This window comes from Lontra canadensis, unplaced genomic scaffold (genome assembly GCF_010015895.1).
Source record: "Lontra canadensis isolate GAN:19392208 unplaced genomic scaffold, GSC_riverotter_1.0 scaffold9, whole genome shotgun sequence".
Classification (NCBI taxonomy): Eukaryota; Metazoa; Chordata; class Mammalia; order Carnivora; family Mustelidae; genus Lontra; species Lontra canadensis.
Window position 1 is genome coordinate 13,957,646 of NW_022631003.1, and position 24,784 is coordinate 13,982,429.

The 24,784-nt window shown below is 39.8% G+C and overlaps 1 protein-coding gene and 1 pseudogene across 2 annotated transcripts in view; one reads left to right on the plus strand and one right to left on the minus strand.

The window, feature by feature from the left end:
• Positions 1-24,784, plus strand: part of GRIP1 (glutamate receptor interacting protein 1) — a 663,043-nt gene that overhangs the window by 67,612 nt on the left and 570,647 nt on the right. The gene's annotated exons all lie outside the window — the stretch shown is intronic.
• On the minus strand, positions 10,080-10,544 carry LOC116866150 (annotated as a pseudogene).

Here is a 24,784-nt window from a genome sequence, read left to right on the forward strand (position 1 = left end):
CCAGGACCCTGGGATCATGACCTGAGCCAAAGGCAGATGCTTAATGACTGAGCCACCCAGGTACCCCTATCTTCTTTTAAAGTTAATGCAACAAGGCCAGCCATTGACCTTTAAAAAATGGTCTCATAGCTTCACTTGAAGATGGCTTTTTTTTTCATTGCTTTTAATCCTTTGATAATAATTTAAATTCCTCTCTTTTCACTATGTACACATTTTGTAGGCCTACAGTTTGTTTCCTATCTGAGATAAAGCTTGGTGAAATTAGTCATATACTCTGTTCATTTTTCTCAAAAATGAATTCCATTCCCAATTCTATTATACTTTTTTCATTCCCTTTAAACTCAAAATATTATTATCTGCTGTCATGCAGTGCTCAACATTTAACCCATGGGTTTTCTGTGGTGTCCCAGAAAGGATATTTTGTTGCTTCTCTTCTTCTTCATTCCTGCCCAACTATAATTGGGGGAGTCATGGGTGGATCACATTTCGACACATTATATTCTCCTCTCCATAGCCAGGCTCATTGGTTTTGTATTAATAGAATGTTATCCTGTTCATGGAGTGCCTTCTAAATTGGGTCTTCATCAAGTTATGAGAGGTATAGTTTTACCAATTGAATAATTTCTTCATTTAACCCAATTCCCTCTGTCATCCAGTAATTTTCCTGATTAAGAATCTTGAATCTTTCAGCTACGAAGTGCTAAGGTTGACTGCTACCAGTGGGACTTGTTTGATAAGAATGTTCATAATATGCTATGTAATTGAAACATACCATGTCGCTGGCTAATGCTCTTCAGCCGATGACGATATTCTGCATGTGGTACAATACTCACCTTGTAGCGGGTTGAGTGATGGCCACACAAAGAAATCAAATACTAATTCCTGTGATTTTTAACTATTACTCTATTTAGATAAAAGGTCTTTGGAGATGTAGTCAAAGATCTTGAGAAGGAGATTACCCTGGATTATCCAGGTAAACCCTAAATGACATCACCAGTGTCCCCATAAGAGAGGACAGAGAGAGATCACATGAACAGAGGAGAGGGTGATGTGAAGATGGAGGCAGATAGTAGAATGAGGCAGCCACAGCCCAGGACCACCAGGGCAGCCCCAGTGAGCTGGGAGAGGCAAGGAAGGGTGTTCCACAGGGGTCCCCGGAGGAAGCATGGCGCTGCTGGATCCAGACTTCTGGTCTCCACAACTGGGAGAGAGTAAATGACTGTCATTTTAAGCAACCAAGTTTGTGGTAATTTGTTACAGCAGCTTCAGGAAACTAATACACATCTATTCTCTCTCTTGATAATTTTATGCTAGAACAGATGGTGAAAAGAGGGGAAAAAAGCAAGCAGCAGGGAGAAACCAAGGTGCTGGTGGGCAGGGGAAAGCCTGAAAGGTCACTGATATTCTTTACCTCATATATTTTTTTTCCTGATGGCAAAAAGCCAACTATAACTGCAATTCAACCCTGATAGGGACAAAGCACTTTTGCTTTAGGAAAGTCTCTGAAAGTAAAGATGAAAAGGAGAGGCAAAGAAAGAAAGGGAGGGCAAGGAAACTAATAAAGAAAAAGACGAGTCGAAAACCATGAGTCTGGTACCGTTCTACTGGAAAAGGAAAAAGGTATGTCTGAGTTCTCTTAAAAATGACTTCATGGCTAAAAATGAGAAAATAAAGTAGGTCTACAGACTGGGTCTTGAATCACAAACCTTATTAATTATATATGGTGGTTATAATAAAATCAAATTGTTTCTTGAAACTGATTAGAGAATTTTAGTTTAGTTTGTTGCATTCATTGCCTTGTGATAAAAGCCAGTATCACCCCCTGTGTAGCACGTTGGATAACAGAACCTCAGTGAGGTTGCAAGCTGAGGAAGGTTGCCAGATAAACGTGAGATCATGGGCTTTGCAGGGGGAATTCTGTGTTTCAGTCTGTTCTGTGACTGGTGTGCAGTGTTTACTGGTTGTTCTCTTGGTGTAATCTGTGGCAGTGTCTCATTTACATTCTTTGTGAGATTTAGGTCAGTGAATTTCAGCATGAAGATTTGCTGATTTCAGGGCTTTGCTTTAGGTCGTCTTCACTTCTTGACAGATTGTACAACTCCCAAACGCTGTGTGTTGTGCAGGAAAATGGGTTGTGCTCCCGTTCTTCTCAATGGGGCACATTGGCTGCATTTATCACTGCTTTCATAATAGGGAAAGTCCCGCATTTGTTCCAGTGGGTTTGAATCAGTGCTGTTCATTTCCTGTGCAGTGCTTGCAGGATTTACACTGCTTTCTTGATTTATAACTTGGCACGTATTTCCCTCAGGATATTTTTTTTTCCTCACCGCTTGTGCAAAAACTCTCTCTCTTGGATCGAATTCAGTTTTATTTTACATCTAGGCAAACCCACTCTTCTGTCCAGGCAGACATTGTACAGATGATAGTAGGGACAGTGGAAGGCTGGGACCTGCTGGGTGTGGCATGCCTGCGTAGCTCATGAAGCATCAGAAGATGGAAGGTAGAAACCGGGGTGGTTGGTCATGTGGACGTGTGAAAAGCGAAGGGTTTGTGTGAGAGAGTATCAGATGTGGTCATGTGCATGCTGGGATGCAGGTGAGACAATTGGGAGTGGTGGGGTCTTTGGTTTAGGGGTCTTTAGCACCTCTTCACTTCCAGTCTCTGGTTATCAGACAGCAACGCAGGCTGAGAGTTGCTGGGTCTTCTCCGCACACCGCCCCACCCCCCACAAGAGAAACCAGAGTGAGAATTTTTAGGTACTATCTTGATTTTTAAATCTGGTTTATTAATTGAAAATTCTAAAAAACACTACAGGATCTCAAATCTGCTGCCTACTTCTTCTCTGTGACCGAGGATGTAGCTTATTTTCTCCCTCTCTCTTTTACCCCTGGAGCCTGTGGAAGAGAATTGAGGTAGCTTATAAGCTCGCAGTATAATTTATGTTGGGAAACACTGGGGGAGACTTGGCTCTTTTAAAGCAAATAGCTGAGCTAGAGCAAAGTCTGAAGAGATAATCAGAACTGATTTTAAAAATCTCCAGTAGGAACAGAGCTAGGGTAAGCAAGTAGAGTAAGAGAGGGATAGATTGGATTAGCCAGGAAGCATTTTACAAAAATACCAGTTTAGGGAATGTGACATCAATGCTAAGTGAAGATGGTTCCAGAAATATGGGAAGTCTGATTTCTGTCTTCCAGGGTAGAGTTGCCAGACAAAATACAGGACACCTGGTTAAATTTGAATTTCAGATAAACAACAAATACTGTTTTGGTCTAAATATGTCCTATGCAATATTTAAGAAGTGTGAGTATGCCCCAAACACTGTAAGGGGCGTCCTTGTACTAAAATATTTTTTGTTGTTTTCTGTAAAATTCAAATCGAACCTAGCATCTTGTTTGTGTATGTTCGTGTTTGCTCCATCTGGCAATCCTATGCTGCAAGCCAGGGCAAAATTCAAAGTCTGGGCCAGAATATCCAAACTTCACGAGCTGGAATATAGTGAAGAACTGTAACAAATTCTTCCAAGAATATTTGGACTGATTATCTGATGTTGATGTGTCCTTGTGACTTGCTATTTTTTTTAACTATAAGTTTTAATTAATTGATTATTTTTTTATTATTATGTTCAGTTAGCCAGCATATAGTACATCATTAGCTGAACTTGCTGGTTTTTTAAAGTGACCTTACTAGAACTGCTGCAGGTGAGGGGGTGGACTGAGCTATGTGTGTGGGGGGCTAACGTGGAAGTTTATGGGAGGAAACAGTTCAGATGTTGGTCCGTCATTGGTCAAAGGCTCTCCAGAGGTGACACATTGAAAGATGCTTTGGAGGTTGATAGAAATCATTGGTTAGACATGTTAGCAGACACACAGTGATGGGAAATGATTAGGTGTTAGTAAAGGCTAATATCTAATTCCTATTATTTGGTTATGAAAGAAATAAAGATTTAGAGGAATATAGCTAATTTCTGTATATTATGTGCTCTATAGAAACATGTATTCTTTAATTTTTTTTATGATACTGTCCTAAGTATTAGATAATGGGATATGTATGGTACTCTCCTTGCCTTGCACTATTTACCCAATTTATGTATAAAATACTGGGAGAGGCCCTGAGGGAAAAAACAGGTGTGGATGACAGGGCTGCCTCCTCCCAAATTTGGTTCCAGTTTAGTTTAAGGTGACAACCACCTTGGGAAAAGATAGAGTGATACAGGATAAAAGTGTGTGCTGTCACATGGCTTGAAACCCTGTGAGTTGTGGCAAGTGTTTGAAGTCAAGAAGGAGAGAAATCTTGGAGTTCCTAAATGTGGAAAAACAGAATGGGAGAGAAAGAAATAAAAGTCGGGGCTTTGTATTTGACAAAGTACAGCATCCTTTCTTGATCAAAACTCTTCAAAGTGTAGGGATAGAGGGTACATACCTCAATATCATCAAAACCATCTATGAAAAACCCACAGCGAATATCATCCTGAACGGGGAAAACTAACAGCTTTTCTGCTGAGGTCAGGAATGCGGCAGGGATGTCCACTATCACCACTGCTATTCAGCATAGTACTAGAAGTCCTAGCCTCAGCAATCAGACAACAAAAAGAAATTAAAGTCATCTGAATTGGCAAAGAAGAAGTCAAACTCTCACTCTTTGTAGATGATATGATACTTTATGTGGAAAACCCAAAAGACTCCACTCCAAAACTGCTAGAACTCGTACAGAAATTCAGTAAAGTGTCAGGATATAAAATCAATGCACTGAAATCAGTTGCATCTCTACACACCAACAAGACGGAAGAAAGAGAAATTAAGGAGTCAATCCCATTTACAATTGTACCCAAAACCACAAGATACCTAGGAATAAACCTAACCAAAGAGGCAAAGAATCTATACTCTGAAAACTATTAAGTACTCATGAAAGAAATTGAGGAAGATACAAAGAAATGGAAAAACATTCCATGTTCATGGATTAGAAGAACAAATATTGTGAATATGTCTATGCTACCTAAAGTAATCTACACATTTAATGCAATCCCTATCAAAATCCCATCCATTTTTTCCAAAGAAATGGAACAAATAATCCTAAAATTTATACAGAACCAGAAAAGACCCTGAAGAGCCAGAGTTGGTGGCATCACGATTCCAGACTTTAAAGTCTATTACAAAGCAGTAATCATTAAGACAGTATGGTACTGGCCCAAAAACAGACACATAGATCAATGGAACAGAATAGAGAGCCTAGAAATAGACCCTCAACTCTATGGTCAACTAATCTGTGATAAAGCAGGAAGAATGTCCAATGGAAAAAAGACAGTCTCTTCAACAAATGATGTTGGGAAAATTGGACAGCCACATGCAGAAAAATGAAACTGGACCACTTCCTTACACCACACACAAAAATAGACTCCAAATGGATGAAAGACCTCAATATGAGACAGGAATCCATCACAAACCTTGAGGAGAACACAGGCAGCAACCTCTTCGACCTCAGCTATAGCAACTTCTTCCTAGAAACATCACCAAAGGCAAGGGAAGCAAGGGCAAAAATGAACTATTGGGACTTCTTCAAGATTAAAAGCTTTTGCACAGCAAAGGAAACAGTCAACAAAACCAAAAGACAGCCAACAGAATGGGAGAAGATATTTGCAAAGGACATATCAGATTAAGGGCTAGTATCCAAAATCTATAAAGAACTTTTCAAGCTCAGCACCCAAAGAACAAATAATCCAATCAAGAAATGGGCAGAGGACATGAACAGACATTTCTGCGAAGAAGACATCCAGATGGCTAACAGACACGTGAAAAAGTGCTCCACATCACTTGGCATCAGGGAAATACAAATCAAAACCACAATGAGATAGCACTTCACACGGGTCAAAATGGCTAAAATTAGCAAGTCAGAAAATGACAGATGTTGGAGAGGATGTGGAGAAAGGGAAACCCTCCTACACTGTTGTTGGGAATGCAAGCTGGTGCAGCCACTCTGGAAAAGAGCATGGAGGTTCCTCAAAAAGTTGAAGATAGAGCTACCCTATGACCCAGCAATCACACTACTGGGTATTTACCCTAAAGATACAAATATAGTGATCCGAAGGGGCACATGCTCCCGAAAGTTTATAGCAGCAATGTCCACAATAGCCAAACTATGGAAAGAACCTAGATGTCCGTTAACAGATGAAAGGATAAAGAAGATGTGGTATATATACACAACGGAATACTATGCAACCATCAAAAGAAATGAAATCTTGCCATTTGCAAGAATGTGGATGGAACTAGAGCGTATTATGCTGAGTGAAATAAGTCAGAGAAAGACAATTATCCTATGACCTCCCTGATATGAGGAAGTTGAGAGGCAACGTGGGGGGTTTGGGGGGTAAGGAAGAAAAAAAATGAAACAAGATGGGATCGGGAGGGAGACAAATCATAAGAGACTCTTAATCTCACAAAACAAACTGTGGGTTGCTTGGGGGTGGTTTGGAGAGGGTGATCGGGTTATGGACATTGGGGAGGGTATGTGATATGGTGAGTGCTGTGAACTGTATAAGCCTGACGATTCACAGACCTGTACTTCTGGGGCAAATAATATATTATGTGCTAATAAAAATAATAAAAAATTAAAAAAAGAAATAATTTTAGCTCATACAAAAAAAAAATTCGGGGCTTGGAAGTGAAAATGGAATGAGAACAGTTACGGGTGGAGGGAGAGATAGGACAGACATGCAGGGCGGTGAGAGTTCCATGGAGCACGTGTGGTCACCTGTTATTATCAGAACAGCTCACACTGCAACCAAAAATTAACAAAAATTGTGAGCAGATGGACCCATGTTATGTAACTTTGTCTTGATTGTCTATACTTTTATTTCTTTCTCTTTTTACTACGAATTTTCTCTTGCACTTTTTTTTTCCTTTTAAAAAGCTTTCTCTTTTTTGCTCCTATATGTAGATTAATTATTTAGGTGGTTCTGCACTATACTTTTCCTTATTGGTGGGTAATGCCACTTACCATTATCTTATACCCTTAGTTGGTTTCAAAGTTCACTTCCTTAATCTTCTCCTTCTTGAATTAAAACTTTGTTTTGTGATGACTTGGTCAAAAACTTCATTCAGCAAACAAACAAAATGTGTATTTGTGTACCTATCATAGAGACAGGAAGCAAAATATAGTGGTTGAGAGCATGCGCTGTGAGGAAAGCCTGCTGGGCTTTAACTTGGTTTGTCCCCTTACCTGTGTGGCCTTGGGCAAGCTATACAACCTTCCTGGGCCTTAGCTTTCTGGGCTATAAAATAAGGTATTAATAGTATGTTCTTTAAAGCTGTGAAAATTGAATAAGAAGCCATGCTTGGACCATGGCACACTAACGATTGTTCTTTTATTATGGTTATTATTTGCTCCATTGGAGATGTGGGTTATAAATCAGCAGATAAGGTCTGTGGTATTGGAACTATTTTTTCCTCCTGACGTGAGTGTTATGAAGAAAACATCCTAATGTGACAGAGACTGGCCATATGAGGTGGGGGCAGTTTTGTATAGGATGGTCAGTGAAGGGCACCTCGAGGAGGCTTCATTTGAGCTGCGACCTGAGTGAGAAGAGCAGAAAAAATGATGTTACAGCTGAAGGGCACTTAGTGTCCAAACACTGTGTTTGTTTTCTTTTCTTTTCTTTTTTTTTTAAATCCCTGAGGTACACCTGATATACAACATTGTATTAGTTTTAATTGTACAACATAATAATTTGATATTTGTATCTATTGCGAAGTGATCACAATGTCTAGCTAACATTTGTTACCATATAGAGCTACAGAATTTTTGTGTGTGTGATGAGAACTTTTAAGATTTACTCTTTGAGCAACTTTCAGATATACGGTATTATTAACTGTGGTCGCCATGCTGGGGTTTATGTCTCTAGGACTGATTTATTTTAAAACTGAAAATTGGTACCTTTTGACTGCCTTTACCCATTTTACCACCCCCCCCAACCCCTGCCCCTGACAGCTACCAATCTGTTCTTTGTATATGAGAGCTCGTAAACACCATTTTTTTTTTTAAGGAAATTTCGGAGCATGGTTTAATGCTGGTGGGCAAAACCCGGTAGAGAGGACATTCATGCAGCTGGGGAGAGAGGAATAACGACAGAAGTGCCATCCCTGAAATGGATGGAAGGCCAAGGTCTCTATTAGCAGCTGGGGCTCTTCTTTACTGTACATGAACGTGGACTGGATGCAGGGGGCTTCTATGCAGTTGCTGTATTTTCTCTTTGGAGAACACTTGGGTTGAGAGGGACCTGTGGAAATTAGGAGAAGCGAGATGAGCAAGGAAGGGGATGGGGAGAGGGATTTTGAAAGAAGAATGTGTAAAATGAACTTTTCAGGGGTATGTAGTGGAGTTCCAGGCAGTTCTTATCGTCCCTTTGGGATTTGTGGTCATGAATTTAAAATGAGACTAGTAAGCAGGATGGCATGCATAAACAAGCATTTTTCTCAGAAAGGGGCAGGGGTAATACATTTCTGAGATCGAAAAAATCAGATCTAAAAAATATTTTCTCTAACCTTCAAACAGAAATTCCAACTTCCCCATGCAATTATTTGGTCAAGAACTTTTATTCACAACGTGGTGGCCCAGCCTGTTCAGTAGAACTGTCTGCAGCCATAGAAGGGGTAGACATCTCTGCTGTCCAAGATGGCCGCCACTAGCCACATGTGACGCTTGAACGCTTGAAATGTGCCAGTGGAAGACTAAAATTTGCATTTTATTTGCTTTCCATTAGTTTAAATTGCCACCTATGGCTAGCGGGTACAGCCTCGTTACAGACACTACTCCATAGCCTTCTCGCGTTTATTATCATAGAGAGAATCCAAACTCAGTCTATCATTTTTTCAGAAAATTGGAATTTCATAAGTGATAGATATGGCTTTTAGATTTTTTAAAACTGTAACTAGCAGGGGCGCCTGGGTAGCTCATTGGGTTAAGCCTCTGCCTTCAGCTCAGGTCATGATCTCAGGGTCCTGGGATCAAGCCCCGCATTGGGCTCTCTGCTCAGCGGGAAGCCTGCTTCCCCCTCTCTCTCTGTCTGCCTCTCTGCCTACTTGTGATCTCTGTCTGTCAAATAAATAAAATCTTTATAAAAACAAACAAACAAAAAAACCCCCTGTAAGTTGCTTAGCGCACCATGGTTTGCCAGTTCTTTTCCAGGTTTTGAAAGTTTTCTTTTAGTATATCTTTTGGAAGCTTTGAACTGACAAAAACATACATTTAGGGGCCATTCAAACCTGGGTTTGTATCCCAGCTGAAAATGCCTTAACTTTTTTTGGAATTATTTTCCTGCAAGGGAAAATCAGGCTAAGATAGAGGAGTCACTTCTTTCCCCCACATTCTGATAAACTCATTTGCTCTGGTTTCTGCTTCAAGAATACCTATCATTCACAGGCAGGCTTTGTGATCAGACCTTGCAAATGGTTACCTTCAGATTCATCCTTTTTATCTTTTTATTTCTTCTTTTGGGTACTTGCTCAAGTTTGTTCTTCATCCTTATTCCATTTTCTGTTGTGTCAAGTCTGTTTTACATTGCTTGCGATGTGAATTTTACTTCTGAGCTACTTTTTATTTTGCTGCTTACTTTTCTTATTCTGCCTACTCTTATTTAACGAAATATCTTCTTAAATCTTGGTGGGAGCAGCTCCATGTATTACATATGCTTTATGGAGTATATGCTGGTGGTAAAAATACTCAAGAAGAGGATTTTGCATTCAATTCTTAAGTGTCACTCTTGTGCTGCAGATTTTTTCAAAGGTTCCATTTCTTGTTTTTTTAAGATTTTACCTATTTATTTGAGAGAGAGAGTGCACACACAGAGGTAGAGTGGGAGGGAGAAGCAGACTCGCTGCTGAGCAGAGAGCCCAATGTGGGGCTTAACCCTAGGACCCTGAGATCATGACCTGAGCTGAAGGCAGATGTTGATCGACTGAGCCACCGAGGCACTCCAGCAAAGGTTTCATTTTTTAAAAAAATTTATTTGTTTGTTTATTTTTATTTTTTATTATTATTTTTTTTTATCATGAAAAAACTGTATTTAGATTTAGCCAGCTGGACTCAGTTTAGATGATCCCAATTTTGTTGGCAACATCCAAAGCATCATAGTCAGGGGCCAGTCGAACGTATGCCTTCTTCTCTCCATCAGGCCTGATTAAGGTGTTGACCTTGGCTACATCAGTGTCATAGAGCTTCTTCACAGCCTGTTTGATCTGGTGCTTGTTGGCCTTGACATCCACAATGAACACAAGTGTGTTGTTGTCTTCTATTTTCTTCATGGCTGACTCAGTAGTCAGGGGTAACTTGATGATGGAATAGTGATCAAGCTTATTTCTCCTGGGAGGGTATTTCGGCTGCCTTCAGAGATGCAGAGTCTTGGGTCGTCAGAACGTAAGTGATGTGCGGATCTTCTTTTTTTTGTGACCGTGGACATCTTTCAGCACTGCTTTCTTGGCCTTCAAAGGCTTTACTTTGGCTTCGGCTTTGGGAGGGGCAGGGGCTTCCTTCTTAGCTTTCGGCGCCATCTTCGTAAAAGGGATCCAAAGGTTCCATTTTTAAAAGTTTTTGAGTAAAGGCCAAACTTCAGTATTGGAGAACAGTCAAGATTTAAGGATACGCTTTTTTTTACCTCCTCTGTCAGTCTCTCTGTTCAGGGATTGTCAAGTGTATCTTCTTAGGTCTGCAGCTGGAAACTGTGTGGTGAACTATCACCACAGTTCTTGGGGTGTGACAAGTTAGGGCTTGTTCTTCCTTCTTTTTATGTGGGCAGGCATTAGCAGATCTTTCTGGGAGTGAAGGTTTTTCTCAGGTTAGGAGTGAGATGTGAGGATGCAAGAGCCTCTTTCAGTAGGTGGAATTTTACTCAAAGGAGCGGGAAAGTGAGAGTAATCCAGAGTTCCAAAATACAGAGGGGATAATAGAAACTGTGAGGATGTAATTTTTGGTGATCCCCTAATTTCACTCTGCTGTATCTTCCAGGATGGGCCAATCTCTATTTACCAGGAACTTGTTCCTCTACCTCATGCCTTCCCCTCCACCCCCATTGTGGTCAAGGGGTGGGGAATCAGTGAGTTGGTCTGGGCTTTTCTATTCATCCATGTACCAAGGGAGCTATCGGTGAGGTGGAGGTAATGGTCGTGCAGAGGGGATGTTTTCCCCGGGCTGCTCTTGAGACTCCAAGGCCATTAGGTAACATAGGTGCCGTCAGGGTATCTTAGCCCTACTGTCTTGGCTTAGGTGGCAGCTGGCCTCTAACTTTTTAATTTTATTAGTCAGAGGTCTCATTTTTTTTTTTTTTCACTTGTGAAAAAGTTCCAGATTACTAATTCACTTTTTAACAGTTTTTTTGAGGCATAATTCATATAGTTCACCAATTCACTCAAAGTGTATCAGGGCGCCTGGGTGGCTCTGCTCCTTCACTGCACCCCCCTCCCCCATTTGTGTGCTCTCTCAGTCTCCTCTCCTCTCAAATAAATAAATAACAAATCTTAAAAAAAAAAAAAAGTAAAGTGTACAATTCAGCGGCCTTAACTGTATTTATAGAATTGTCACCACAGTCCATTTGAGAACATTTTCATTGCCCCAAAAGAAAAATCCCATCCTTATTCAGTAGCCATGAGTCCCTTGCCTCCCCACCAAGTTCCCAGCCCTAGGCAACCCCTCATCTACTTCCTGTCTTTATAGATTTGCCTATTCTGGACACTTTATATTGAATCATCCAATATGTTGTCTTTGGTAACTGACTTCTTGGACTTAGCATAATGTTTTCAAGGTTCATCCATATTGTAACATGTATCAACATTTTATTCATTATTATTGCCAAATAAAATACTCCATTGTATGGATATACCACATTTTATTTATCCTCTCATCAGTTGATGGACATTTGGCTTGTTTCTACACTTTAGCTATTATGAATAATGCTAGTTTAGACATTTGTGTGCAAGTTTTTCTGTATATTAACTCTAGGTTGAATGTTTGGTAAAATTCACTGGTAAAGACATTTGGACCTGTGCTTTCTTTCCTTTGGGTGGTTTTTAAATGACTAATTCAGTATTGGTATAGGTTTATTCAGTTTTTGTTTGTTTGTTTGTTTATGTCTTGAATCAGTTTTGGTAGTTTATATATTTCTAATAATTCATCTATTTCATCTAGATTTTCTAACTTGTTGGCATATATGTTTTTTTACAGTATTCCTTTATAATCCTTTTTGTTTCTGTAACATTGTTAAATAATGTCCCTGCTTTCATTCTTGATTTTAGTAATTTGTGTCTTTTCTCTTTTTTCCCTTGGTTAGTCTAGCTAAAGTTTGTAAATTGTATTGATCTTTTCAAAGACCCAACTTTAGGTTTAATTGATTTTCTTTGTCTCTCTTTTTTACTTTTTTTTTCTTTTTTACTTTTTTTATTTCACTAATTTTTGCTTAAATCTTTATTTCCTTCCTTCTTGCTTTCAGTGTGGTTTGCTTTTCTTTACCCAGTATCTTAAAGTGGAAGGTTAGGTTATTGATTGCAGATGTTTTTTCTTTTTTATTTTATTTTTTAAAAAAGATTTTATTTATTTATTTGACAGAGATCACAAGTAGGCAGAGAGGCAGGCAGAGAGAGAGAGAGAGAGAGAGAGGAGGAAGCAGGCTCCCTGCTGAGCAGAGAGCCCTATGCAGGACTTGATCCCAGGACCCTGGAATCATGACCTGAGCCAAAGGCAGAGACCTTAACCCACTGAGCAACCCAGGCGCCCCTCTTTGATATAAATGTTTCTAGCATTAAATTTCCTTCTGTGCACTGCTCTTGCTGCACCCTGTAAGTTTGGTATGTTTATTTTCATTTTCTTTCTTTTTAAAGTATTTTCTAATTTCTCTTATGATTTCTTCTTTGATCCATTGGTTAATTGGAGGTGTTTTTTTTTTTCTTTAATTTCCACATATTTTTGAATTTTCCAAATTTCTTTGTTATTGAATTTTAGTTTCATTCTCTTGGGGCCAGAAAACATAGTTTGTATAACTTCTATTCCTTTAAATGTATTTGTAGGCTTGTTTTATGGCCTATCACATGGTCTATCATGGGGAGTGTTTCATGTGTACTTGAGAAGACTGTATTCTACTGTTTGTTGAGTGAAGTGTTCTATAGATGTATGTTAGGTGTCATTAGTTTACAGCATCTTAAGCATTTGTTGAATAGATATATCAAGCTTTTTACTTGGGACTTCTTGGTATTTAAATGTCTCTGGAAGAGCCACCTCCCTGTTCGGTTGCACGCTAAATTGACATATATCTAAACACACTGAATTTGAAATTATATTTAAAAGCTAAACAAAAGGAAAGATTTAAAACAAATCTCAAAAATTATTGTTCTAGGATGTAGGCATTGGGCTTTCCGTGAAGCATTGGTTGCCAAGTGCAGCCTGCTTATTCATGTTCTGTTACTGAATTATCTTAAAATTAATAGAACTACTGATCCTTTAAGAATTGTGCAACACGATGAAAATATATTCACAGTTCTAGAGGAAATTCACAGATTTTGATGAATATGAATCATGTTTTAAGTTTCTGCCATTGTCCCTGAATATCTGCATTAGCAGACCATAGCCCTTAGTGTGCATGGGATTTAAGATTCAGCTGAGTTCTTGGGGTGTCTGGGTTGCTTAGTTGCTTAAGGTTCCAGCTCTTCATTTTGGCTCAGGTCATGATCTTAAGGTTGTGAGATCTAGCCCCATGTTGCGCTCCGTGCTGGGCACGGAGCCTGCTTAAGATGCCCCTCCTTCCCTCTCTCTCTTAAAAAAAAAAAAAAAAAAAATTCAACTGAGTTCAATCTATGCCTAAGAAAATGTACCCATAACATTCTTGGAAATTTGAATAGGGCTAAAAGTATCTTAGTACTACCATGAGATTTCTATTTATTTCAGTGATATTTTGAGTTGTGTTTGAATGTGTCCTGTTCAGTGAAAGCATTTTCTCTTTCATGAAACTGCTGAAATTGAGGCCAAGAACTCCCATTACTGTTGTTAATTTGGAATCCAAATTGAGATGGGCTCTGGCTAAATACACCCTAGAGAGTCAAAAAAATGGTTCACTTTGACAAATTCCAGTGTTCTTATTGATGTAGTTAGTATCGATTAAAATATACTTATTATTATCACTAAGTATATTTTGGATGAATTAAATTGCTTGGCACAGCTTTTATATCACCATTAAAAAATCAAACTGGCTCTTTTTCAACATTGCTATTAATATATCATTTGGCTCTCACAATATGACTGTGAATATGCTGCCCATTATTGAAAAAGTTGGTTGTGTCCAAGCTTTCTTCAAGTGCCTTCATGTTTTCCTTTACTCTTCCATTCAGAAATAGTAATTATTTATAGAAATGAATAAAGTATTGTAACTAATAATTCCGTAGTTTACTTTGACACTTGAGGTTATCATGGATAACATCTTGATTTCCCTTCACTCATCTATATGGAAGAAATATTTCTTTCCTCCCCTGCCTACTGTGCCAATGCCTTATTCTCCCTAATTTGGAAATGAAACCACAGCTCTAATCATTACTAATTGATTTTTGTCTATTGCAGATGTTTTGTAGAGTTCAAATAAATGAAAAGCTAATTATTACTAAGCATGGTTTGTCTTATGAGCAACACTTACCTCCCAGTCTGTTGTATGTTGTACTTAGATACATTTGTTTGAGTAGTGGAATACAGACACAGATACAGATACAGTGGTTTTAAATTGCAGCTTAACCACATTGCTACATGATCCTGGGCAAGATAGTCAATTTTTCTGAGCTTTCGTGAGCCTGTGTAAAATGGGAATTATCCTTGGAAAATAACGTAATGAAAGGTCCCCCAATAATGGGTCCTTGATTAAAGGAGCGAGACTGATACAAAGCGAAGGTCAAGCAAAGCTTTATTTCGCGCCAAGCATCAAGAATCAAACCGACCGGCCAGGGCCGCGCCTCTTACAGAGAGGGAGACCCCTCTCTGCTTTACAGACTAGCTTTTAAGGGCAAAGGCCGTGTGGTTGGGCCTGGCCACGCATAGGTGGCCAATGAAATTGTAACACGCAGAGAAAGCTGCACAGTCATGCTAGGTCACACACAGGTGGCCAATTGAATTATAATTTACCCTAGTGGATATTTGAACTAGCCTATCACCTTGGTCAGAATTGGCGCCCAAAAGGCGGGACCCACACTCCTTGGTAGCTAGGGAGACAGTATGCGCCCCCACTGATTGGATACCTCCACCTGGCCTGACCTACCCTTGTATTTGGGCTTTGTTACCTGGGACTGGTTTCCTGAGCTTGCTTTTCTTGCTTTTAAGTAAGTCCCTGGGGCGGGGGGCAGGGTCAGTTTAAGTTCTACTGCAAAAACAACAAAATCACTGTTTAATCCAAGATGGAATCACTCTGGCTAAACAGGCCCTTACAGTGACATGGGAATAATGGTCTAAGTTGTGTTAAACGAACTCATGTCTGCGAAGTGCCTATGATAATGCATGATATACATAATACTCAACACTCGTTAGCTTCCTTTTCCTTCCTGTTTCTCCTTTCCAGTCGTAGATAAAGTCCTTTATGTTGGGAGGTTTATATTAATTACCTCTGTATTTTTCAAACCTGGCCCGGGGCTAGAAGAAACTTGTGTTAAATACATTATTTTTACAACTTTAACAACATTCCTCCAGATATTCAAAACAAATCCACCTCTCCCTAGGTTTCTAACTTTTCAGAATTTGAAGCAGTGTTTCCCTCATCCTTGTTATGGGCTGTGCCTCTTAATGAAATATATTCGATATGCTGCTAGTCAGGAGTAAGCATAATATAACGCGTTTAGAACTAGAGCAATATTTTCATTTATTTTAGTTCTATGAAAACTTAACAAAAAAAAACTAACTGTATATTTGCTGTTTTATCATTTTCCCTGGAATTTGTAGTTTCTTTTAAATCATTTACACTTTTATACCCTGCCTCCCACGTTGCCACAAATCAGTAGAACTGATTGTATTTCCTTCTCTACTTGTAACTAAAATTCTGTGCCTGAAGAGCGGGACTCAGCTGGCCTCAAGGCCAAAGACTGAGGTAGGCAGGGCTGGGTCAGGGTTGACTCAGGGCCACAGTACCACCCACTCTGGCACCCTCGTAAGCCATGCCATCCTGGTTGTTCAGCACTTTTATTGTCACACTTGAAAATAAGCACCCTTGGACTGGGCTCCCTTAAGATATGTACCTGAATGTTCTTTGCCATCAAGTTACTTCTCATCATAACCCTCCGTTTCCAACACTCTTCGCCCCACTTCCCATGCTCGGGGTGGGCGCGGTCAGTGGACGCACAGATTTCACTGTTGGTGGAAATCTGAGAAACAAGACCACTTCTGCTGTCTGTGGCAGAAGTCAACGGAGCAGGATCTCGGCCAGCCTTTGCCTTAAAGGAAATCTTTATTAATTATGTATGGTTCACAGATGTTCTTTTAAAAACCCCAACTTCCTAGAGAAGCACAACCCTCATGAGTGGCTTCAGCTTTGCATCATGAGTCTTGTATTAAAAGAAAGTCTAAGTGGTATAGTTTGTTTACACTATGATACTTTCTAAATAAACTCTTAAAAAAAAATTTCCATGAAAAGTTTGGGTGCTGCCAGCCAGATCATGCTGGAGCCGGGGATCCCATTTTTCATTCACAAATTAATACCTTCTATTATTTTTCTTCCTTGTGTAGTGACAGTGTTTATTATTGTTCCAAAGCAACCTTGAAGCTTAACTTTAGAAACATTGTATTTTAATCTGACCATAATAGACCAAAAAGTTCTCTAAGCAGGAGATAAAAGTTCTCTGTTTAATGATGATTAATAACCTATTTAGATGTATTCATCTGAGGAACTGAAGATAATTTTGCCATTAGGCCATTTGTATAAGGGCACAAACAGATGGATTTTATTCTGAACCCTGAAGGCAGACAGATCAGACACCCCTTTAATTGCTTATTGCTTGGGGAAGATTTCCATGGCCATGGCTCCCTCCCAAGGACACACTGATCTTCACTGTGATAACTCTCAAACTTGATCATTTTCAACAAGGCGAAAAATCTCACAGCATTTACTCTAAAAAATTTTCTATACCATACCACAATCAGGTACTCAAGAGTAGCAACAAAGAAGTCTCCAGTGAGTAAGTTTGCATTTTAATTGTGAAGCAGCAGCAGCAAGTTTTCATACAGGAATATCAGATGAACAAAAACTTAAAAATGTTAGAACATTGGTTAGAAATTGCTTATGACTCTTGGGAATGAGAGCTTTAGAGTCAGGAATTTGTGATTCACGGTACCATCTTCTATAGCCTCTTGTCTCTTGTGTAGTTGGTTCTATGGGACGAATACTACCTTTCTCAGAGGGCTGTTTTGAAGGTGGACTATAAAGCAGTGATCCACAGTAAACTGCCCATCAGGTGGTAGTCACGACATTTAGCTTATGCATTGATAAATGGAGCTTCTGATCACAGATTAGCTTGCCTATCCATTTCTCTAGTTCATAGAGTTAAGCAAATCTCAAAAATGAAACATCTTCCATTATAAGTAAGTCAAATCAATCATTCTTTATTGGGAGTTAATCAGTGAGCACTGAGCTTTTTAACTGTCTCTTAACTAGATGAGTGAACAAACCATACAGTTTATCAGAATTTGGAACAAGAACTAGATTTCCAAGACATGGATCAAAACTCAAGCAGATATCATTCATAAATGCAGGTTCGGGAATAACAGGGAAGTAGCACAGAACTATGTGTATAGTGAGTGCCTAGTTATTTTTTGGTCAGAAAAGTAAGTGGTACCATTAGATTGCAAGACGGAATTAACTTATGCCATTGCTTTACACCATCAGAAAGATTATCATTTGGAGTATTTTGTTAATAACTTATTGATTCAAAGAATTTGTGTCTGGAAAAGACAATTAAGTTTACCTATTCCCAACCTCTAGTTTTATAAATGAAGAAACAGAGATCTTGGGAGTTAAAATGACCTGGCCATAGGTAGCTACCTAGTGATTGAGTCTGGCTTGGAAATCAGGGTGCATTTACCAAGGGCATAAAGGTAGAGAAAAGCCTGTCTCGCTCCCTACCACACCTTTAGTGCTATTGACTGGGAATTTCTGAAAGCAGTAATGGTTGTCAGGATGGGCAGAGAAAAGGGGAGCTGAAAGGAAGAGGAATTTTCTAAGAAGACTTTAAATGAAAGAGAAACCTCTTCTTCATTTTTAACTAATTTTTAGTGGGTCCAGGGAGAGTGGAATATGTGCAGGTATCATTCTTTGGTGACCACTCTGTGACTTTTTGACCTTGTAAAGTCAGCTTAAAAGACCAAGCTTCAAGTAATGCTTCCTTCCAGTGGGAAAGCTTTCAGTGGGGCTGCAACGATGACCAGTTATGTTGATGTGGACAGATTTTCTCTTGGCAAATATTTCCTTGCATCGTAATGGGGAGACACTACCCTATACTCCAGCTCTCCAGGCAGGGGAGAAGGTTAGCATTCTATTTGGTTGAGACTTGTGAGGAGGGAGAGGGAATGGGGAGGTTGGTAAGAAGGCAGGGGTCTAAAAAACAAGAGTCGGCTATCAAAAGAGTGAAGGCCTGGATTCTCATCTCTCACTGAATTTTTCTCGAGGACAACTACTATCTACAATGTCATTTATTCATTCAACAAATCCCGGTTGAGTATCTGCTACTTGTCAGGTTCTCTTTTCCGTGCTGCAGGCATCCCAGACAGCAAAACAACCACCACCCTTGTCTTCACAGAACTTACATCCTGGTGGAGGGAGACAATAAATCATAGTTCTCCTCTCCCCCAAGCTGTTCCCTTTGATACCCTGCTCCATAGCTTCTTACTCCTCCCTCTTTCCTGGAAACATCCAGGAGTTCAGCAGTATTCCAATTTATTTTACCTCCTTCTGCCCTTGTTAAGCTTCACAGTGTGAAGCCATAAGGCTCAAATACTCTTGCTGAACCCTTTAGTAATTTGCCTAACAAACTCTGAATAGGGAAAGCCCTGTATATTGTCTCTTTGCATTTACATGGCGCCTCTGAGCTTCTTGGAATTTCTATAGGTCTCCAATATCTTATCTACAGATAAGAATGTTGCTAATACAGGTGTGCCTCATGCATGGATTGTGGCTGTGTGTTCAGGAGTATGTCGATCAAGATTTGTGATCAAATTACGAATTATGTGATACATGAGATTTAGGACAGCTGGGGGAGGGGCATCTAAGGTTGGAAAACAGTGTATCTCAAGGGTGAAAGTGATGATGAAGAGAAAAAGTAAGTGGCACATTTAACGAGATGACCCTGAATTTTAGACACAAAAAAATACTGAACACTTCTAGTTAGACTGAAATCAATAGCTGTTGCCGACAGTTGACCGGAGGCCCATGAGTTATAGTGATGGCGTTGTTCTCTAGTGTCCTCACTGAAGGATCTACAAATGACATGCCATCTTGGTAAAGCAAATTGAGATTTTTATTTACAGTGTTTTTTTAAGGCAGGATGAAACGTTTCAGAGGTGGTAAGGTGTTACTGAAAATGACATTTTATCCTGAAAAACCTGAGTAGCAGTGCTTATTTTTCCAGTTTAACAGGAAAGAAATATCCCATTCTTTCGTGATAATGGTCGTCATTTCCCTACCTACTCCCATTCGGTCCCCAGGAAGTTGAAATTGTTCACATACAATTAAGTTGTAAAGTGAAATGAAGCTTTATAATAGAAGGAAATTTAAACTGTAAAAATTTTATTTTTAAATTAATTCATAAGGTATTTAATTAGGATGTTGTTGCATTTGTTATGCCCGAGTTTTCGCGTCTGAGAGACCACCAAGGAGCCAACACCAATGCAATCACACAAGGGTTTATTTGACAAGCTTAAGCTTGGGCCCAAGTATACTCGGCACAGTGGAGTAGGGACTTGGACCCCGCGCTTAGTTAAGGCAGGGGTATTTATGGGGTTCCTGTTACTAGAGCAGGGTGGGGATTCCTGGAACCAAAGCAGGGTGGGGCTTACTAAAGCAGGATGGGGGGTCTCTGAACTAAAGCAGGGTGGGGCTTACTACAGCAAAGTAGGGGAAAGTTCAGCCCTTGGGCACAGGGGTCTGAGATGGCACCCGGATCTAAGAGGCTGTATTTATGCTAAAGCTAAACCTGAGGTGGTATGGCCTTAATTTTCTCGGTCTCCACATTTCCTGCTGAACAATTTTGACCCTTAAATCTTTAAGGTTGTTGAAGGTGGAAGGTCTCATCTTCTGTAACTTCTTCCTGCTTAGTAGGGGCATAGAGTTGTCCCTACTTACTCGGGTCAACATTGATCAGTTGGGGAATGTATAGGGGAGTTACGAAAGACAGAGGCAGCTGAGTCCAGGGGTTTAAATCAATCATTAAAGGAGAGAGGGACTGTTTAAAGTGCTAACCTGTGTAGGTCAGAACCCAAGAAATATTTTATGATAATCTGGAACATCAAGATGGCTGCACTTATGTCAGGGCTAGACTCGAGATGGGTACAGCCTTGTTTTTCTTGGCCTCCACAGCATTCACTTTTTAAAAAATGTTTTAAGTTTATTTAAATTCCAGTTAGTTAATAATATGCATATTAGATTCAAGTGTACATTATAGTGATTCAACACTTCCATATACCACCTGGTGCTCGTCATAAGTGCACTCCTTAATACCCATCACCTATTAACCCATCCCCCTACCCACTTCCCCTTTGGTAACCATCAGTTTGTTCTCTATAATTAAGAGTCTGTTTCTTGGTTTGCCTCTCTCTCTCTCCTTCTCTCTTTACTCATTTTTTTCCCCCTTAAATTCCATAAGTGAAATCATATAGTATTTGTCTTTCTATGACTGACCTATTTTGCTTAGCATAATACTTTCTAGCTCCATCCATGTTGTTGCAAATGGCAAGATTTCATTCTTTTTGATGGCTGAATAATATTTCTTTCTTCTTTTTTTTTTTTTTTTTTTTTAAAGATTTTATCCATTCATTTGACAGAGATCACAAGTAGGCAGAGAGGCAGGCAGAGAGAGAGGAGGAAGCAGGCTTCCCGCCGAGCAGAGAGCCTGATGTGGGGCTCGATCCCAGGACCCTGGGATCACGACCCGAGCCGAAGGCAGAAGCTTCAACCCACTGAGCCACCCAGGCGCCCCTGAATAATATTTCTGTGTGTGTGTGTGTATGTGTGCATGTGTGTGTGTGCGTGTGTGTGTGTGTGTATCAACTCTATTTTTATTTTTTTAAAGATTTGTTATTTTTTATTTGTTAAAATTTTTTTTACTTGTTATTTTTATTTTTTTAAAGTTTTATTTATTATTTTAGAGAGAGAGTAATGGCAAGAGGTACAGAGGGAGAAGGAGTAGAGCACATCTCAAGCAGACTCCCACTGAGTTTGAGCCTGACCTGGGGCTCAATCTTATGTCCCTGAGAATGATCTGAGCTGAAATCAAGAGTTGGATGCTTAACCAATGAGCCACCCAGGTGCCTTAGTATACCCCCTCTTCCTTATCCATCCATCAATTGATGGACACTTGGGCTGTTTCCCTAATTTGGCTCTTGTAGATAATGCTGATATAAACATCAGGGTGCACATATCATTTCAAATTAGTATTTTTGTATTCTTTAGGTAAGTAGTAGTAGTGCAATTGCTAGCTCATAAGGTAGTTCCGTTTTTAACTTTATTACTACTATTATTATTATTATTGTTTTGAGAGAGAGAGAGAGAGAGAGAGAGAGAGAGAGAGATTGGGAGAAGGGCAGATGGAGAGGGAGAAAAAGATTCTTAAGCAGGCTCCACACCTAGTACAGAGCCTGACACTGGGCTTGATCTCATGACCCTGAGATCATGAGGCAGGTGCTTAACCGACTGAGCCACCCAGGTGCCCCTCTATATTTAACTTTTTGAGGAACCTCCATACTGTTTTCCAGAGTGGCTGCACCAGTCTGCATACCCACCAACAATACAAGAGGGTTCCCTTTTCTCTGCATCCTTGCCAACAGCTGTTGTTTCCTGTGTTGTTGATTTTAGCCATTCTGACTGGTGTGAAATGATGTCTCATTGTAGTTTTTAAAAAAATTTTTAAATTTTTAAATTTTTAATTTGTTTTAAAGATTTTTATTTATTTATTTGACAGAGATCACAAGTAGGCAGAGAAGCAGGCAGAGAGAGATGGAGAAGCAGGCTCCTGCTGAGCAGAGAGCCCGATGCGGGGCTCCATCCCAGCACTCTGGCATCATGACCTGAGCAGGAGGCAGAGGCTTTAACCCACTGACCCACCCAGGCACCCCTCTCATTATAGTTTTGATTTGCATTTCCCTGATGATATGTTGAGCATCTTTTCATGTATCTTTTGGCCCTCTGTATTGGTATCACTTATTTATTTTATTTATCATGTAGGTCCATCATATTTAGCTTTTGAGATGCTGTAATTGCCTTGTTATGACAGATTACACTTTCCAAAGATGGCTGCCACAGTGGATCTCATATTGCACGCTGTTGTTGCCTCTTTCCATTGAGTGGTGGGATTTATGTCTCTTCTCTTTGAACCTGAGCCAACTTTATTATTGCCTTGACTGGTAGTTGGAAGTGATACTGTGTGATGTCTGAAGCTAAGTCATAAAAATGCCGTCGACTTCCACCTTATTTTCTTAGGGTCCTTACTCTTGGAGTCTAACTACCATGCTGTGAGGAGACATGTAAGTAGAGATGCTGGCTGACTAGCCGAGGTCCTGTGTGACAGCTGGCCATCAGCTAAATGAGTGAGTGAATTTTCAGATGATGCCAGCCTGCCGGCATAGAGTCCTGCTCTGCCCTAGCAGCCTTTCAGCCCCCTCAGGTGACACTATGTGGAGCAGAGACATAGCCTGCCCAGACTGCAGATTCAGGAGCAACATGAAGTGATTGGCTTCAACCACTAACTTTGGTATAGTTTGACATAGTATATTTCGTGGCAGTAGAGAACCAGAATACAGGACTGGCCTACCCAGACTTAAATAAGTCCTACTAATCTAATTTCTATCAGAGTCTGATAGATCTTAGTCTGCCTATACTCTAGAATAGTATCTTGATTCCAACAGCCAGCTCGAGTCCATGTGATGTAGCTAACAGCTAACAACATCATTGTGTTCTTAGTGTGATGGCTGAGAGTGAGCCCGTCTACACAGCTCCACAGCTCTATCAGCTCCTAGTTTATGGGCAGGCTACTTGATTTTGTCATCTGTTAATTTGGAATGATACTAATACACTTGACTCATAGAGTTGTGAGGCTGAAAGGAGTTTGTACATGGAAAGCACTTAGAATAACACGGGGTGCTTAGAAAGCACTCTATAGATGTCAGCATTCTTATCATTCCGAGAGTTTATGAAGACAGTTCGAAGATTTGTTGAGAACAGTTGAACCTACAACTGATTATGATTATCTCATATTTTTCTACATGTTCTTACATATGATAAATTGTCTATGCCATCTAATGGCTTTTGATGTAAGTCCCAGGTTTCTCCTTAGTAGAGAGCCCAGCCGAGAGCCTTTAAACAGCGGGGACCTGGAAATCATTTGGTCCAGTCTAGTCCGGACCCCATGCTTTTGAATCTGCTGAGATGTCTGCTTTTTGCTGTAGGCTCATTGTAACTACGTCTTTCTCTTTTCTTATGGTCTTGAAATACAGTCTTTAAGTATAGACTAGAGGTTTGATTTATCTGCGGATTTCTTAAGTGTGGCTTTGCTTCTTTTGAGTTTGTTCTGCAAATTGCTGGCTGTGGTCACATAATGCTGTATCTCTAACCTGAACATCCCCATCTGTGTTTTCTTTGCTGTAATCGATGTCTTCTGTGTGCTGCAAAGATAGAGGCGGGTTTTAAATCTCCCTTGGTGGGAAGTGGTGCTTCCTGCCTGGAGTCTGATTTGAAAATAGATACCCCATTGTGCAAAAACACAGACACCATGAGACTTCCTGGGTAACACCATTAAGCATACCCTTGACAGCAGCAGTCAAGGGCAGTACTGTTTAAGTACTTCATGCACAATAACCTGTAAGTTACATTGATGATACTGGCTGACGAGCTATAGGTATTGAATTTAGTTTGCTACTTATTGGGCTTCTATTTCGGATTTTTTTGTGAGTCATTTAGAAAGCATAGACACAACCTCATCAAATCCATATGTTGCATAAGGGAGGGATATAAAACTTTAGTTTTCAAAAACTTATTAGTATGTTGTTTTTTAAAATATCAGTAAGAGTTAGAATTAGACATTATCTACATATCGTCAGTAATATTATACCTGGTTTTGTCATTAAATATTAGTAATGTTTTTGAGTCCTTAATAATATTTTGAGTCCTTAATAATAATAATGCCTTGTGTTTATGTTGCCTTTCATGAGAACTAAGCAGTTCAACACACCTGTCTATATAGGAAGAGAGAGATGTTATTCACTTACAATTTTATAGAGAAAACAGAAGATCTAGCCAAAGCTGGAAAAGGAATACATTAGAATCACATTTGACTCTCAGTAATAACAAGACTCAAACAAGGTTTCTTTTTCTTTTGTAACAAAATGTCAAGGGGATAGCCTCCCTATGATGCTACCAAGGACCCAGTTCTTTCTCTCTTTCTTCTCTGCCTTTCTTAGCACATAGGTTTTGTGCTCCTGGTTCCAGGATGACAGCCCCAACTTCAGGCATCCCATTCATAATCCAGGAAGAATGAAGGGGAAGAGAAAAATGCCAAAAGCTTATGACAGCTATTTGCCTCTTTTT